This window comes from Anguilla anguilla, chromosome 12 (genome assembly GCF_013347855.1).
Source record: "Anguilla anguilla isolate fAngAng1 chromosome 12, fAngAng1.pri, whole genome shotgun sequence".
NCBI classification, from domain to species: Eukaryota; Metazoa; Chordata; class Actinopteri; order Anguilliformes; family Anguillidae; genus Anguilla; species Anguilla anguilla.
The window spans coordinates 34,727,452-34,743,894 of NC_049212.1; the positions used below are offsets into that span (position 1 = coordinate 34,727,452).

The window sequence follows — 16,443 nt, forward strand, 5'->3', positions numbered from 1 at the left end:
GTAAATAATAAAAAAAATAAATAAACAGGACATGGCAACAAAGCAAAGTCTGACACTCACAGTGACAGGTTTGGACTCGCCTGGGTAAATTAAAAGGGGGGGGGGGAGGGAACAGAAAGGAGGAGGTCTGCATGTGCGTACGGGCAGAGAGACAATCACAGTCTCACCCCAGGCAGTCATTGTCATTTGCTTACTAAGGGCATGCGAGCGTTGACGCCTGGCTGTTTGCTCTCTTCAAAGCGCATTGTTGTGATGCGCCCCGGCGAATGGCTGCCTGTTTGTTTCCAAAGGCCTCCTTAATTAGGCCCTCAGACGCACACATCTGACGGGGAAGGCCGTTTCTCACCGCCTGTCCCGCTTTCCGCGGATTAAGACTTGCTCATTTCTTGCCACGGCCATCTGCCGGCACTGGCAGTGCCCCCCCCCCCCCCCTCATTTAAACTGACGAGGTCTCCACTGTTGAACCCCCCCGAACCCCCTCCCACCCCCCTCGTCCCACTGCAGTCTGGATGACCAAAACCAGGTGACAATTGTACTGACAAAAACACCCCCCCTCACCCCCACACCGCTCAGCCACTGAAGTCTCAATGACCCAAACCAGCTGACAATTGTACTGACAGATATACCCCCCCACCCCCTCCCCCACCCACTGCAATCTAAATGACCCAAACCAGGTGACAATTGTACTGACAAATACACCCCCACCCTCGCAACCCCTAAGGAACAATGCACCAGGTACGCCCAGGTGATGGCTCAAGATACCTTTGCTTAGCATTGCTGGTGCTTTCTTTCTTTGAGATTTCCCAGGGCTTTCCCAGCTGCCCTTTCCTGGGGTCATGGAAAGGTCTAGCAGTCTTTCCCAGATCTTCCCGACAAATGCGCTTCATTCAGCGCTAACAACTTCACTCTATAAAGAAAGCACTGGGACAGATAGGCTTTATCCAACTGAGTCACTGCAGAAACACGTCTGCATCAAATCAACACTGCCGAATCATCTGCGGTGTCAGTACGAGGGTGAAGGTACAGAATTCTAAAGGCCAACGAGGGCCTTTCTGAATCAGCTGTGCACAGAAGGATCCCTCTGCTCAGACTCTCTCCTAACCCTTTCATGCGTGAGATCACAAATGCTCCCAGAAGTATTTTCTCAGAATGCGTGACGCAGAAATGACCAACCTGTTGATTCACCTCTCGACATCTGCCACGTCTGTAACTGCGGCTGTGGCTTATGCGTGAAAGAGCCAGGACGTTCCATTTGCCTAATACACTTTTCCTCAAATCCTGCATCCTCGCTTCCTTACCTCCCTTCCTTTCCTAGCGTCCTCCGTTGAGTGGAGCTAAGGAGTGAGGAAAGGACGCAAGGAAAGGATGTGAGGATTTTAAATGAGCTATTGGAATGAGCCCGTGTGCTGGTCACAAGCTCTTGTGGGTGGGACACAGTACAGGTCACGTGCTGCTTCATCCTCTGCCAATCACAAGCTGCGGCTGAGGTGGGGGCGTGGCCACGCTGAGGCCGATCGGGGCCCACACCTGTCGATGTCATCAGCGATCCCTTCGGGGGGCGGGGGGGGGGGGGGGGGGCAGGGGGGGCGGTCCGGAGAGAGACCCTCGAGGCGCGTCGGGATCACGCACGCCCCTCTTCCTTCCCGGGGGTCGGCCGCGTTCCTCTCGCTATCCGCCATGCCGTTTCGCTTCGTCCTCCGCTCAGATACCACTCCTTGCCGGACGTGATGAAGCCATCTCCAGCCGAGCTCAGATAGCTGGGCATGAATAATAAATCCACCGCCGGTACAGCAGGCTTACACTTAGCCCCTGCGTAGCGCTGTCTCCGGTTATTAAATTCACCATTAACATCGCAGGAGTCTTACGTGTAGCGCCGGGCTCACCTTTCAAACCAGAGCACCGCGCTCCTCTGGATTTCATTTAATAACATCTGCCAGCTGTATCAAGGTCACTCCGAAATTTGCTCACCGCCTCTTCAGAGACACGTAAGCAAACGATAAATATTAACGTCCCAGGGATTACCTGCCCTTTTGATAGCGTTAAATAAGAGAGCATACATGATTATGGAATTAGGTGATCACACAGTATTTCATTAAGTGAAATACTTTCTCACATTGTTCCCACTCCTGGCTCACAGAAGCATTTAAATGACTAGCGACGTTCATTTTCCAGTCTGTTGTCAAGAGTGCCAGACAAGGCACCAAAGATAAGAAAAAAAAACAAGATATTAGTGTTATAGTACAGATGGGTGATGTGAAATGTGTGCCTTTTCTGACAGATATAAAGGAGACACGAAGCATAGAGAATGAAAACCAAGCGTTACAGTTTCTTCCTTCGGCTTACTTCTGAACTTTGTGTGACCTGTTGTAAGCTTCAGAAAAAAAAGTACAAACATCAATGTGAGCAGCCCAAAGGGCAATGTTTTTAACACTTTTTAACTGCAGTTTTTTAAGCCAACATCTACTTCCCTCCCCACTTCTACACTGAGGCTCAGGACGCAGATGTACAAATACAGAAGTATTACCTGAGACATTCATAAGGAAAATAACGGAACTCCTCAGGAGGAAGAAGGTCGGAGAACTACAACATATCACATCCTGTAACAGGGGTCCCCAACCATGGCCCTGGAGAGCCACAAGGCAGTCTAATCATAATGTAAATATGAACTACGGTAATCGTAATTATGATATGTATGAAGTTAAGCACTTGATTGGATGATGTTCTGAAATCACAAGAGCTTGGCCTCCAACTCCGGAGGAGGACACACCACAGAGCATCACCGCAAACTGAATCAGATCATTAGCCAATGAAAAAGACAAGACACTATGATGTCAAAAAACTGTTATGGATAGCCAACCAATTACCTCACAACAGTGGTAATCGTGTACAGAAACATCTTGAGAGTGTGAAATTACCACATTTCATTGCTTACGATGCAAAGAATTCTGGCCTGTGTGAAATTGAGGAACAGACTGGTACCATTTTTCATGACACAAATTAAACAATAATTTTAAAATGTGTTTTTGTCTTTACTCAGGTTCCCTTTGCCAAATATTATATTTTGAAACCATTCAGCGTGACAAATATGCAATGATACAGGAAATCAGGAAGGGGGTAAATACTTTTTCGTGGCGCAGTATTTGGAGTCAGTGACCATAAAGAGAGAATGGCATAAATGTGCAGGATTATAAAAGCAGGAACCTTGGCTCGGGTTGAAATAATTGGGGGGGGGGGGGGGGGGGGGGGGGGGGGAGCAGCAGAGATCCGTTTGAGAGCTCAGGCTGGGGCTCTCTCCAGCTCACATCAAAGACTCGGGTTTGAAGAGCAAGCTGTGTGTCAAATGGGCACACGACGCACGAAATGAGAGATGAACAAGATCCGCGCAGAAAGCACTGAAAACGCATGCGGTGATGTACGCATGCCAGCAATTCGTCTGACAGCCAATCATCCGCGTTCAAACCGTTTCCTATGACGACCGTGCATACCGGAGCACGGTGCATGAAAGTGGGTTAACATCATGCAAAGAAGCGATGCCACGAAATACGCTGGATTTGAATATTAAACAAAATCCTGTGTGTGTGTGTGCGTTTGCGCACGAGTGTGTGTTATAAGAAAGTGTGTGCGTTAGTGTGTGTGTGTATAACTGTGTGAGTGAGAGAGTGAGTGTGTGTGCGAAAGTATGTGTTAGCGACAGAGAGAGTGTGTGTGTTAGTGTGGGTGTGCGTGGGGGGGAGGGGCGGGCTGACTTGTTACACTCCCTGAAAGAGGGGCCCATACAGTACACACCTGCAGCTCGCCCAGGCTGGACTCACATGCTTATTTACTCTCTCTCTGCAGAGCGTCAGACCCCCCCAGCGCTGTACCTGTGGAAGTCCAGGCAGGAGCAGCATCCCTTTAATTCCACGCACGGGGGAGGGGTTGCGGCTCCACTCCTGGACTCCTTGCGGTGGCACAGCAACGCTTCTCCATGCGAGTCTCCCCAGGACGGAAACCTTGGCACGGACCCCAGCAGGCAGGAGTATCGGAGAACGCCGCCGCCGCCGCTGCCGCCGCCCACCCCCCCCCCCCATTGCGCCACGCTCAGCTCAGCTCATTCCTGCAAATGCCAGCTCCCATCCTCAGCAGTTTGGAGCACTTAGTATGCATTATTCATGCTGACCACAAGGCACCGCCAGTCATGTGAACCGAAGCAACCTCACTGCGCATTTCAAACGGCCCTTCACGAGCGTGTCTCCACCCAGCTTCGTTTCTACATTTTTTTACTCCTTCCCACTTCACTCCACAACACGGCACATTAGGGATGTACAGGGATTGCATGCCATTTCTATTCGTACGGGATCAAAACCCCTCAAATGAATCACTTGACGGAGACAAACTCAAAGGAAGCTTTGAAGAGCAGGGCATCGCATCGCTCTTTAGCCACCTTGTTTGAAGAAATAACAGCCGCTTCATTCATTTTCTTCATTCTCACACTAAGGTCTAGTGTAAAATAACAAGACACATTCAAGTTACCCTTCGCATGTTCTTTGGGTGAGATATGCCATTGACATAAAAAATGTATCTATCCAACGTATCTAACAGGTAAAATAAAACATACTGAAACATTTTTTGCCAGATCAGCCACGATATCCAGTAAAGGTGCTAAAGATATGCGTGGTACGAGTTTAAGGTAAATTAACACAGTTGTGAGATGTAACCCTGAAACTTCACTGTCATGTGATCTTGATGCTTCCTGTTCCCTATTGATAAATCTTATTACATAAGTATAGGCTATGAGGGAAAGGCCTTTCCATTAAGCACTCTGAAAATATGCCCTCTGCAGGAAAGCACAAAACTAACTCCCTGTAGGGTTAAAATGGAAGGGAACTTGTTTTTTTTGTTTTTTATTTTCTTTAAAGGAATTTCTCACCCAAAGGAAATTCAGGCTCCTGCCACCACAAAACAAACCTAATGCATCTCCCACAGAGCCGTTTCGGCAGTTCAGAGAAGAGAAATAAAATATTAATCTGTAGCAGGGAACCGCAACATTGTGATACATTTAGTTATTAAATCTTCAGGAGACCCACTTCACAATGCAACCTTGCCACCCGCCACCCCCCACCTCCCCTCTGTCTGTAGCACTTGCACCAGCCCTCACACCTCATTAGGTGTAACGTCTTCTCTTTCTGACCAGTGTGTGGGTCTTTCCTCTTGTTTAGTGTAGTTTAAAGTGAGTAAAGTAAAGGGTGCCACCAGAACCTTTCTCGAATAGCGCAAGGCTACCATACAAGCCCACTTCCACTGAATAGCTACTGCCCTGTTCTCACACTTAGACAGATCGAGGGGTAGCAGGGTAACCAATAATAAACGAATACATGTACACACACACACACACACACACAAGCGTTGGGCAGTGGGCCCATGCCATGTCTCCTGTGTACAGACGTAGGCCTCATCCGGGATGCCCAGAGCACACGTGTACACAAACCATCCAGGGCGGCCCCTCCAGCAACCGAGAACCAAACACGATGTCCCAGAAAACTCGCCCTACGGACAAATAATCAACTTATCCAATGTACGTTTTGTGACATCCCACGAGAGATCAAGAAAAAAAACAACCCACAGACAGATAAAAAGGATCTGTGTGTGGAAAACCTGTACAGATTGGCCCTTTGTCCTCCCGGACCCACCCACCTTCGGAGGGACACAAGGCCCCCCTTGTTCTTCAGAAAGATGGGAAACAGATATTTCTCACAAGACAAAACTGGCTATCAGCCCGTCTTTAAAATGGACCATTAAATACACACAACATGACCACCCGGACCCATAAGAGCCCCTTCACGGCCAGGGAGGCGGTGGCGTTACGCAACCCCCCCCCCCCCAACCCCCCCCACCCCCACACCTCTGCTGCGCGGCTCGGCGGAACTGCATCAGCGTCCCGTGGCGGAGGCGCATGGGACTGATGAGAAAAACATTGCCTCCACATGCGCGGCGTACAGATAAAAGACACAGCGCAACGCTGCCGTTGCGTAATCTTCCCCTTTATTTATTTATTTTTTTTTTTTTTGTACTAAAAACTCTGCGGTACGAGAACGGTTCGAACGTCCCACCGTCAGAGCCTCCGTGTCGTAACCCAGGGGTTCCCAAACCTTTCCCTCTCGTGGGCTCCGAATCTGAAATGACCACCTTGTGTCAACAAAACGCCTGCAGTTTGACGCCACGTATTTAACACACTCGACGTGGGCGCACGTTTAAATCACGACGCAGCCGTGTTATGGACCTATATTAGACAGTACAGTAATCCACATTAGGCAGTGTAAACATTTAGCAGTGACAACGATCACAATATAACCAAGTATGTGCACACCAGGGAAGGTCTGTTTTGTCTAAATGTCTAAAAACGTAATTCATTCGGTGTTGGAATATAAACACATTTATTCCCCCCCCCGCTGTTCTCAGGTCCCCCTGAGACTCCACTCAAAGGCCCAGATCAGTCCCCGGGCCCCATTTTGGGAACCGTTGACATATGGAACCCTTAAACACGCCATATAAATCCACACAAAAGACCGGGCGCCGAGAAGCACAACCTCCCTCACGCCCTCGTCATCATTCACGCACACGCAGTGCTTCTCCTCCGCACGACGGACGCTGCAGTCCCACACTGCCAAACACACGATCTAAAGGGAGGCTAACGTGCTACGGCTGGACACGTCGCTGCTGCCTGCTTCATCAGTCTTCCTCTCACCCCCCGCCCCCCACCCCCGACCCCACCCCACCCCACCTCCCTCTCACCCCTCACTCCTGAATAGCGGCATCACTTATTTGCGGGTCAAGCAACAAGGACAGAATCAGAGTTGAGTTACGCTGAAGGCCTGCGCGCCGCTCGTCCGTGCATTAGCTCAGACGTCCGCGGCCTCAGTGTCCGCACACACGGGGAGAGATCCACAGCCAGACACACACCAGACCCCCCCATACATTTAAGGAGAATTTATATTTCAAATAAGAAGGGGGACTCAAATAAGGATGTGGTGGAAGGGACTGAGGGGGATTATGACATCTGAAGGCAATATTTCCCCAGAGACAGACTCGTGTCTTCTCCCAGAGGGAAAGGCTTGCACTAATTTACCCTAAACGGAGAAATTTAATTGCCCGCCACCCACCATGAAGGCTGGCACCACGGCCCATACTGCGCCTTTTGTAGAACGCTACCATGGGCACAACGTTGTAAATACCCAGTAAAACAGACCACGGCTGTAGCTGGGGTCCTGGGTGGGGGGGGGGGGTAGGGGGGTACCCATAGTGTCAGTTGGAGTTAAATCATTTGAACACACCACCAGAAGTCGTTACTCTCCACCTCCACCCACTTAACCGCCACAGTCAGCAAAAAAAAAAGAGAAATATATATAATGATTATAATAAATTGTGACATACAGAAATTGAGCCACTGTGAGGCAATTTCCCTGTGTCCGAAATGGATGTTTGTACATGGGCGATACAAGAATTACACTCTAAGACAAGATTACTGTAATTTATTTACATGATGTTTTTTTGTCACAAGAATATGGCTGTGCTGTAGATTTTTTTTTTTTTTTTAATCAAGTCTCACAAAAAGTGGTGAAGTGTGTTCACACACAAGCTATAGCACGAACAGCAATAAAACATGTATTAAAATGGTTTCTGTTAAAATAAAGAAAAGAATGCAGTGCTTCTTCCTGACAGGTCCTCCATGCTGTGTCATATTAGGCACTGGACATTGATATGAAATATGTTCAATGCTGGGAGCCCCAATCCATAAATATGAGGCAAACACAAACTGGCACTTCTGAGATCTCAAACTGTCTTTGCTGGACTGATGATGTAAATTTGGACTCATGGTTAATTTTACCAGTTTTGACATGCCTAGTTCTCTTTCACAACCAATGATCCATTTTAACCAACTCTTCTCTCACAAATAAATGTCTCTCAAATGGACAATGCTTATAAGCAACTTAAGGGTCTGGAAATAACTGGATATAATAATTAAAAAAAGAATATCACAGATTCTCAACCAGTAACTTTTCAACTGACAAAAGATTTCTGATGCAAAATCTTGGGACGACGGAAAGGCAGCAATGCCTGAAATGGAACCCGACTCAGACCTTGTCCAATGAGAGTGGAGAAGAGGGCTAATCAAAATGGGGGAGATTTTTGTGGTTAATGTTGACGGAATGCTTCAAACGACCCTATAAATTCAAGGTCCTCGGAGCTACAGTCGGGTCATTCTTAGTTAGAACTCTTCATCTAAATGCAAATGGAAACACTTTCACACAATGCCATTTTCATTATTTTACAATTATTTCTCCCGTTTTTTTATACCGCAAATTTCCACAATATCAGGTGGTGGTCAGTCTATTCGCGCCCCCAAAAATGCATAGTGTTCAGCCAAAATACACTACATAAAGTCAGTTTTAATTAGAAAGAATGAAAACATTGGTAGAATTGACAACAGATAGCAAAATACAATTACTGAACTTCCAACAGGCTTTCGTGGAAATTATTTTCCAAACGCATTTGTTAACCTGTCTGGAATTTGCAAAGCTATTGCATAATGTAGGTGGCCATTTTTACAAGTTTACTTGGCGTTACATTTCGTCTGCAGCATTAATTAAAAATCTTAAAGAGCTCATTTTGGCCAAATTTATTCATTAAATTTGGAATGATTTTTTTTGACTAAACTAATTTTTTTAAAAGATAACGTTTTAAAATGAAGGGAAGCATACAAGCTAAAGCTGAGCCTGTTATGAAAGTAATTTAAAATGTTCTTTTCCCCCATACAAGTGCACAGCTGGATAAGAAATGTGTTTTTTCTCAAAAGAAAAGAAAACAAAAAAAACAGGCCTAGAGGGAACAGTAAACTATTTACTTAGCTCCCGTTTGCAAATGAATGCACAATTATGTGAACGCGGGGTAAAAATGAATAATTTACATCAGGGACTTTAAATATTTAAAATATGCACATTTTGAGCAATCATCTGTAGTTCATCCCCGCCATTTCAACAGAGAAGAAGGACTAACTGTACGGGCACGAGTTTAACATACGAAAACCGCACAAATCTCCGCACGATTACCATACGAATTAGCAAACATTCTTTCTTGCGAGGGTACGAAAGTTCTAGAATTCCACCCAGTCGCTCTACATTGCAGAAAATGAAAAGCACCAGCCCCAAAAAAAAAAAAAAAAAAAAAAAGAGAGAAATGAGGCGGTGGAACTCCTCCACGGCCGGCAGGCAGAAAGGAAGGGGGGCGAGTTTCGGCTTGCTACCCCGAGACCTTCACATCCCCGTGGGGGAACTCACACGGATGTGCAAACAGCTTAAGGGGGTCCGGACCACCAAGCCAACTGAATCCCAAAAACTCTGGGGTCTCCTCGGCACCTGAAGTGAACCTTGTCAGCTCGCTGGAAGGAAGCGCGAGATGGTCGACCGGACACCAACATTCTATGCGAAGGTTTCTGTTGGTTACACTCATGCCAATTGCCCATGTGAGGGGTACCTGCAGAACCAATGATCTGCGTATTGGGGGTGGAGGGGGTTCCGTTTGAGCGGCGCACACTGGCAAGCAAACAGAAGCAAGAACAAACAGCAGCTCAGCATTCAGGCATTCCTCTCACAAGTTCTTCATTTGAGTTTGTTTTGTGAAAAAAAAGACAGGCATTTGGACAGATAAAGTTTGAGGAAGAAGATTGGCCGGTGGACCTGACGGGAAACCTTTGAGGCATTTGTCCGTGTTATATAATGCAGTGTAAAAAAAGAAATGTTATCAGAACAGCACAGCAAAGTCCATTGATCGTGAGACCAAAGAACATTTGATAATCACCTGTCCTGATATTTGTTTACCATTTAAAAAAAAAAAAAAAAAAAAACATTATGCTACACTCCACAGAGTTAATTCGACACTTCCTGGCGCAAGCTCACTGGGACCTGTCTGGACGGAGCAAGGAGATATAATAACAATAACCTCAATGATACTAAAACCATCAGGACTGTCAGGATAGAGGGTATAAGAAACACCAGTCCCAGACTGACCAGTTATTCTAGTTTGGGACCCACAGTCAGCCCATAGACCTCCATGTTCACCACCACATACCTACAGTGTGTCATACAGATCACTTACATTTATTTGAACAGTGGATTTGCACTTTACGTGAGCATTTGAATGGAAAATTTAAATACTTAAAAAATTTTTTTTAATAACTGCCATTCAAACAGACTTGCTCGTCATTCCAACTCTTTTAACCCTTTGAAGAGTGGGCTTTTTTTTCTTTTTTGGAATGTTCTTTTCTTCAGAATTCTAAGTCAGTGTTCTAGAACTCCATTTCTTTCACCTACTAGTAGTTAGCATTACATCACCATAAGAATGTTCAGCTAAGAACATTCTAAATCACATATTTCTGCACTTGCACATTAAAGGGTTACTCTGGTTTTCCTTCCAAAAACCTACGGGCCTTTGTGTCAGTGGTTCTTTCAGGCATTAGAAAACAGAGATGGCCAGGCACAGGGAAGTAGGTGTACAAATTCCAGTTTCTGGCTTCATTGTCGGGAGAGAGTACCTCAGAAGTATAAACATTTGGATGGAGATTAACTCTGGAGGGAGACGATTTTAAAAGAAAGCTAGAGAACAATCCCATCAAAGCGCCTGATGACTTTTTGATCCGAAAGGCTAAAATTCCATCAGCCAACGTCTTCCCGCACGCCGTTCCCATCTCCCCTCTGCCCCAGTTCCCAGGGGAGCAATAACGCAGAGCAGCAGCTGCATCAAAAACAGAAACCACCACGAGCACACCCCCCCCCCCGTCCATATTTGACATTCTGTGTGTACCTTCCCCCGGATTTCACATTTGTGACATTCGTGCCAAATGACATCACCTCCAGAGGCCCGGTGAAACGTGATTCATATCCCCCCAACCCCCCCATCCCCCCCCCCCCCCAAGCAATGGGACCCTGTAACCTCTGCGGGGCCGGGCAGAAAGCAAGAGTATCTCGCGGAAACGCGACTCCCTCCGACCCCCGCGGGTGAGCGGGGGCTAACGCCACAGCTTCCAGTGCGGGGGGTCTGTAGCGGGACCGCAGGTTCGCGGGGGTCACCCCGAGTTCAGAATCCAGAAGAGTGACACTGCAGCTGCAGACATTCGAATGGATTAACACGCCTTGGGGGGAAAAAAAACACTGGGGATTTTTCCTCTCTGTTTGAGCTAAAATTATGAGTAATACCCACTTGATCTGGTACATTACTCACACACTGAATGTGAAGCACTGTGAAATAAACCATTTAACCTCCCTTTGAGCTCCTAACAGATCCAGAATTGCAAAAAATTTTTTTGCAAAACTGTCCTGTATATGACTGTTCTTTTTTCACTCTCTTCAACGTGTCTGATAAGCCTTACAAATCAGGAACAGGTGATGCCCATTTCCCTTGAACAGCTTTCTTTTTCCATTAGAGGCACAGTGCGTTTAGTCCTGTGAACACCCTGACAAGAAAGAGGTGACCTAGTACAGTTTTGACTACCATTTCAGCTTCTACACTTCTGGTTTATTAACCATTTGTCTTGGTCTACCACCAGGAGGTGTAAAAACCCAGGTTCAGAAAGTAGGTCCTCCCCAGTATTTTGTTCCAATGGCCTAAATTTGCTAATTAGAACAATTCTTCAGTCAAGAGGTACTGTAGAACTAGTGAAATCAGCTGGCTGAGTTCACTGGTGGAAGAAACAATTCACCCTAGCCCCAAAAACATACCGGTTTAAGCCAAACATTTTGTTACAGTTTCAGAAAAAGTTACCACCCAGCTTGGCGGGTGTTCATTTTTGACTCTGCCTGTAGACTTTCCACCTCTGGCTACCACTATTCTCTTTAACCTTGTGGGATGACACTGTAAGCTTATAGCCAAGTCAAAATAATTAACCACTGTAAGGTTTAGTTTTTTTTTTCCCCCAGACCTGGAAATGTATGTGAATCTACAGGCTTTTGTCCTCAGCTCCCCCCGCCAGACAGTTTGTTTAGAGATATCTGGCAAACAAGACCAAACCCCGAAGGTCAAAGCTCATGACACCGGCCGGCAATGGAAGGACTGTTTGCTGACCCAATGCACACCGACGGGTATGCGTGTCACGTGACCCTTTGACCTGCCATTAAAATCTACCCCAAAACACGTCCAAAGCGCTAGACTGCTGTGGCACGGAAGCTATATCTGAGTCAGTCCCATCCATTCCAAGTGAAGATAATAGTACTAATAGAACAAAATCTCTGCTGAACGAATTATCTCTGTGGAGTTAATTAGCCCAATGCCGCATGCTTTGAATAGCGCATTCTGACAGCGAACAGGCCTGCTCGCTTCATTTATAAATGTAAATATAAATGTGTCGCTCGGGATTTTATAAAAAACTAGCTTCATTCTCAACCCACATCTCAGTCAAAATTATTTAGAGGCAATTACAAATTGCACTTAACTTGTGGAAAGTCGTTGGCGCATAAATATGGCATGAAGGCTGTCATTATAAATCATCTACATGCGATGCTTAAATTAGCAAATGAGGGATTTCCCGCCTTCAGTTAAGGGCCATCAATCGTCTTCGATGCTCGTCTCCTGTGACCAGCGGCACAGAGGGAAACCCTCGGAAATGTGGATATGCGCGCTCACAGGCTGCTTGCGCTCTCCTTTCAGAAAGCCCCGTGACTTAGGCAACCTCCACCAAAACAACAACAACGCTGCTGCCGAATCCCTGCAAACTGGACAGCTTCACATATCTGCCCACTGTTGCTAAGAGACCAACATAAAATCCCTCAGACAGGTAAGGGGGGGAGGGGGTGGGGGGGAACTCTTCCCTCATTGATTAAAAAGCTGTTAAAATAAATCAGCAGTTTTTCATTCATTTTAAACCTTGAAGCTGCATATTCATTTACCTCTCTGCATACATTATGGTGAAGCCCGATCTGGACAATGAAGTCAATCATGCTCAGCACAATAGTGGTCCTCTGTTCATACAGGAAAATTCAACTCAGCGATTATTTAACATCCACAAAGAGGCACGTCAACCACATTCAGCTCCACATCGTTTAGTCCACATTAAAATATTTAAAAAATGAATCAGCCAAGGTCTCTCTTTTGTAATATTTCAATAGCCTCAGGCTTATATAGCGGACAGTCTAGGACTAAAGGGCCTCCTCATGTCTGCAGGTGGGAATGACGCCTCACAGTTTCTGTAGGCATACGCAATTCTCAACATGTAACCAAGTTAACATGGAGGGCACTATGTTCAACAGCTAAGTTGTGCTGAAAAGGTCTTAATGCACTGTTTTGTACCGATAAGTATAGAAAGATCCTTGGATGGAAGGGTTAAAGAAAGTCCCATTTTTTCTCCAGTGTTCTAACATTCTAAGTTTCAAAACATAGTTCCTTTTTTTATAGAGGCGTTGGTAGAGGTGTGGGAGGGAGTCGTACGCGTGACGCACAAAAGTCCCTTCACAAAAGGTCCTGTGGTGCCTGAAACAGAACTGGAGACTCTGGAGGAAAGCGGACTGCTGAGGTGGCACAACGGGGGGGAGATGTGTTGTGACAGGGAAAGCGAACTCTTTCGGGGCAGTAGTGTCACTTCATTCGAAACACTTTGTTTCATTAGCCGGGGGAACGTGCCAGCGCTAGCGCCGCGCCGCTCGCGCGGTGAAACCGATACGCGGCCGTCAGCGAGCTCTGCTTTGACAGCTCTCCTTATTGCCGTTTCTCGCGCTGCGCTAAGAAGCGCTCCGGCTCCGAGCGGACGTCCGCAGGCGGCTCAATCGATGCCGCCGCATATCAAATACCAGCACTTGGGGCATTGTGGGAGATCGTGGCCCACAGCCATCTTTGAAAAAAACCGCAGAGCGTTGTTTCAGGACGTGCCATGACACGAGTTTATAAACAGACCGGCCCTATAAACGAAATGAAACGTTTGCATACCGTTGCCAAGGGTGACGCAGATAAGAAACTAAATACGGACGAGTACATTTCACACACATCATCTGTGACTTTAAGCCTGCTTGGATGACGACATGTCAGTGTCACCCACTCTTCAGTATGCACTACACTTCACACACTATGCTATAAATAGCCAGTTTGTATAGAGTGTTGCAAGGAGGACAGTAATGTACTGGGTTCCCCAGGCCCTAACACGGCCAAACGCAGCCAAATTCTGTTGTTGCATGAGGTGCCCAACAGCGGCAAAAGCTGTGTGCCCACTTACCCCATTTAAATAAATGTTAGTGCATAATAAACACTCAGTTTTTAGCTTCACCAAGTGTCCGATTTATAAACGTATCACTGGCCCAAAGCTATACGCTAAAGACACAATCAGGGGCGCTGTTAGTTTGTGGTTTGTAGGCTTTGCCTTTGCGTCATCTTTCAAAACAAAATGAATTACAGAAAAATCATCTCTGAAAAAGGAAAAAAAAAAAACAGTGCTCAATTGTGATAGGTTGCCACGTGAAGGAGCACCTTCTGTCTGGAAGGATGCCAAGAGGTTCAGGTTTCCCTCTCTCAAAGTCTTCTTTATTTTATTTACAGAATGCACATCTTTCATCTTCAAACTGGCCACATGCCATTGTCTCCCATGACTGGACTAGACTTATACATTATTCATCTCTTTCACTTTCCATGAATTCAATTATGATATATGTCCAGGCTATCTATACTGGTTTGTTGTGTCCTGGTGGTTCACTGACTACATAATGACTCTGCCAATGAATACTCTTTTCTCATAAAACATGGCTGTATTTTGTGTGTGTCAGAAAATCACCTGCTTCTAGCTTCTTCAATATCTCAATTGATAAGCCTATCTATAACTTGTCTACACTGAAAACGCCAGGTGTCCTTGAAGTTTAAGGCAATATACCCATTCGAGAGCAATCTTTGTAATCATTGCTATGATCAGAAAGCAGACCAACTTCTAATTAGTTTTTGTTCAGTTTGTTGTTGCGGCTATGATCATAATTACACCAGGCTATTATTACACTACATGTCTAAATATGCAAGGCGTGTAAACTGAAAAGGGAAGCAAGATAATGTTTAAATATGGTTAACAAAGTGGATGCAATGGCGCGCCGAGCGTTTTCATAGTAAAGAGGAAGCAAGGATGCAAATATACAAAGGCGACGGATTTAGACGATATTGATAAGGCGCGCGTGAGGATGTAATGGAAACATTCATTTAAGGCCAGATCAGGGACGTCAATAAAAGGGTCATATCGCCAAACCTGCAACAAGATCCAGCGACACAGAACATATACAAACATCTATTATGCGAATGTATCCATGCACAACGTTAGTAACATAAATGGGAAATAGCTAACAGCTTTTCGGAAACGAAATAAACAAACGAACTGCACAAATGATCGCGCATATTATGTTGCCACGGTCATTAACATTCCCACGTTATGTTAATAAGGCAAGACGACACAGCAGTACATGCCCACTAGGACCCGGGGGGGAGTGTTATTTTTGCTTGTTGTATCAAACGATATAGTCCAAAACGCGTGGTGCTTTCTCGAAGAAAAGAATGCACACGGAATATAAGGATAATTTAATTTTACCCACCTGTCATCACTCGTTGTCGGCTGAAGTCGCTGTCACCTTGCTCGGTAGGTGGGCAATGGTAGGATGCTGAATCATGTGCCTCCCACTGCACCGCTGGCTTCAGTCACAGCTGACTCCGGCACATAGAAGCTACCATGTTGTTGCTGCACCGCTGCGAAGGGAGGAGCGCAAGGCCCTTGGAGACGGCGCGCGACTGGATCACGAATATGTCACTCAGGGCGTGCACGAACCAATCTGCGCGCTCGGGCGAATTGCGACCAGCATTTTAATATGAGAGGTTCTGCCACTACGACGAGCGTACTCTAATTGACACAATTTGGCATTTTGATGAATCATCCTGGTCTTTTTCCTCTTCAAAATGGATGAAAACTCAAGTCAGCAGCGACTCAGTAATTGAATTACTGAAGCCATTTAAGTAATTCAATGAAACGTAGCTTTTATTTATTTTTTGCAATCCATACACATATGAACGTATGCCGAAGTTAAATTTAGACATGTTTAAATGTAGAAATATCTACATTGTTCTTGTTACTCGGCAGTAAAGAAAACAGGATGCACCTGCTAAATATGTTCTATAGATGAAGCAATCAAAGATTACTCACTTTGATCACATGGGTGACTCCATCAAGAGGAAGCTAGGTTTTGGAGCATGTAATTTCAGCTGCAAGAGAGCTACCATCTGTGTTTGTTGGCTGTCAGCATAGTGTATGAAGCTGTGGAACACTGACTAATAGGAAATACAGAATCAAATGTCATTCCCCTGAGCACAGACTTCAAAACCGAATTGCGTTTTTTAAAAAATAAGCTTGAACAGCTGCCAACAGTTTAAATTTGAATTGCGTGGTTTAAATGCAATTTTGTGCTC

General features: G+C 45.8%; 1 protein-coding gene across 1 annotated transcript in view; it reads right to left on the minus strand.

Annotated features, from left to right (window-relative positions):
• The window catches only part of LOC118209999 (T-lymphoma invasion and metastasis-inducing protein 1-like), a 74,344-nt gene extending 58,542 nt beyond the window's left edge, over window positions 1-15,802 (minus strand). Inside the window, 1 exon segment of the mRNA XM_035385784.1 lies at window positions 15,579-15,802. The gene's annotated coding sequence lies outside the window, so the exon portion shown is untranslated.
• Window positions 15,803-16,443: the final 641 nt, after the last annotated feature.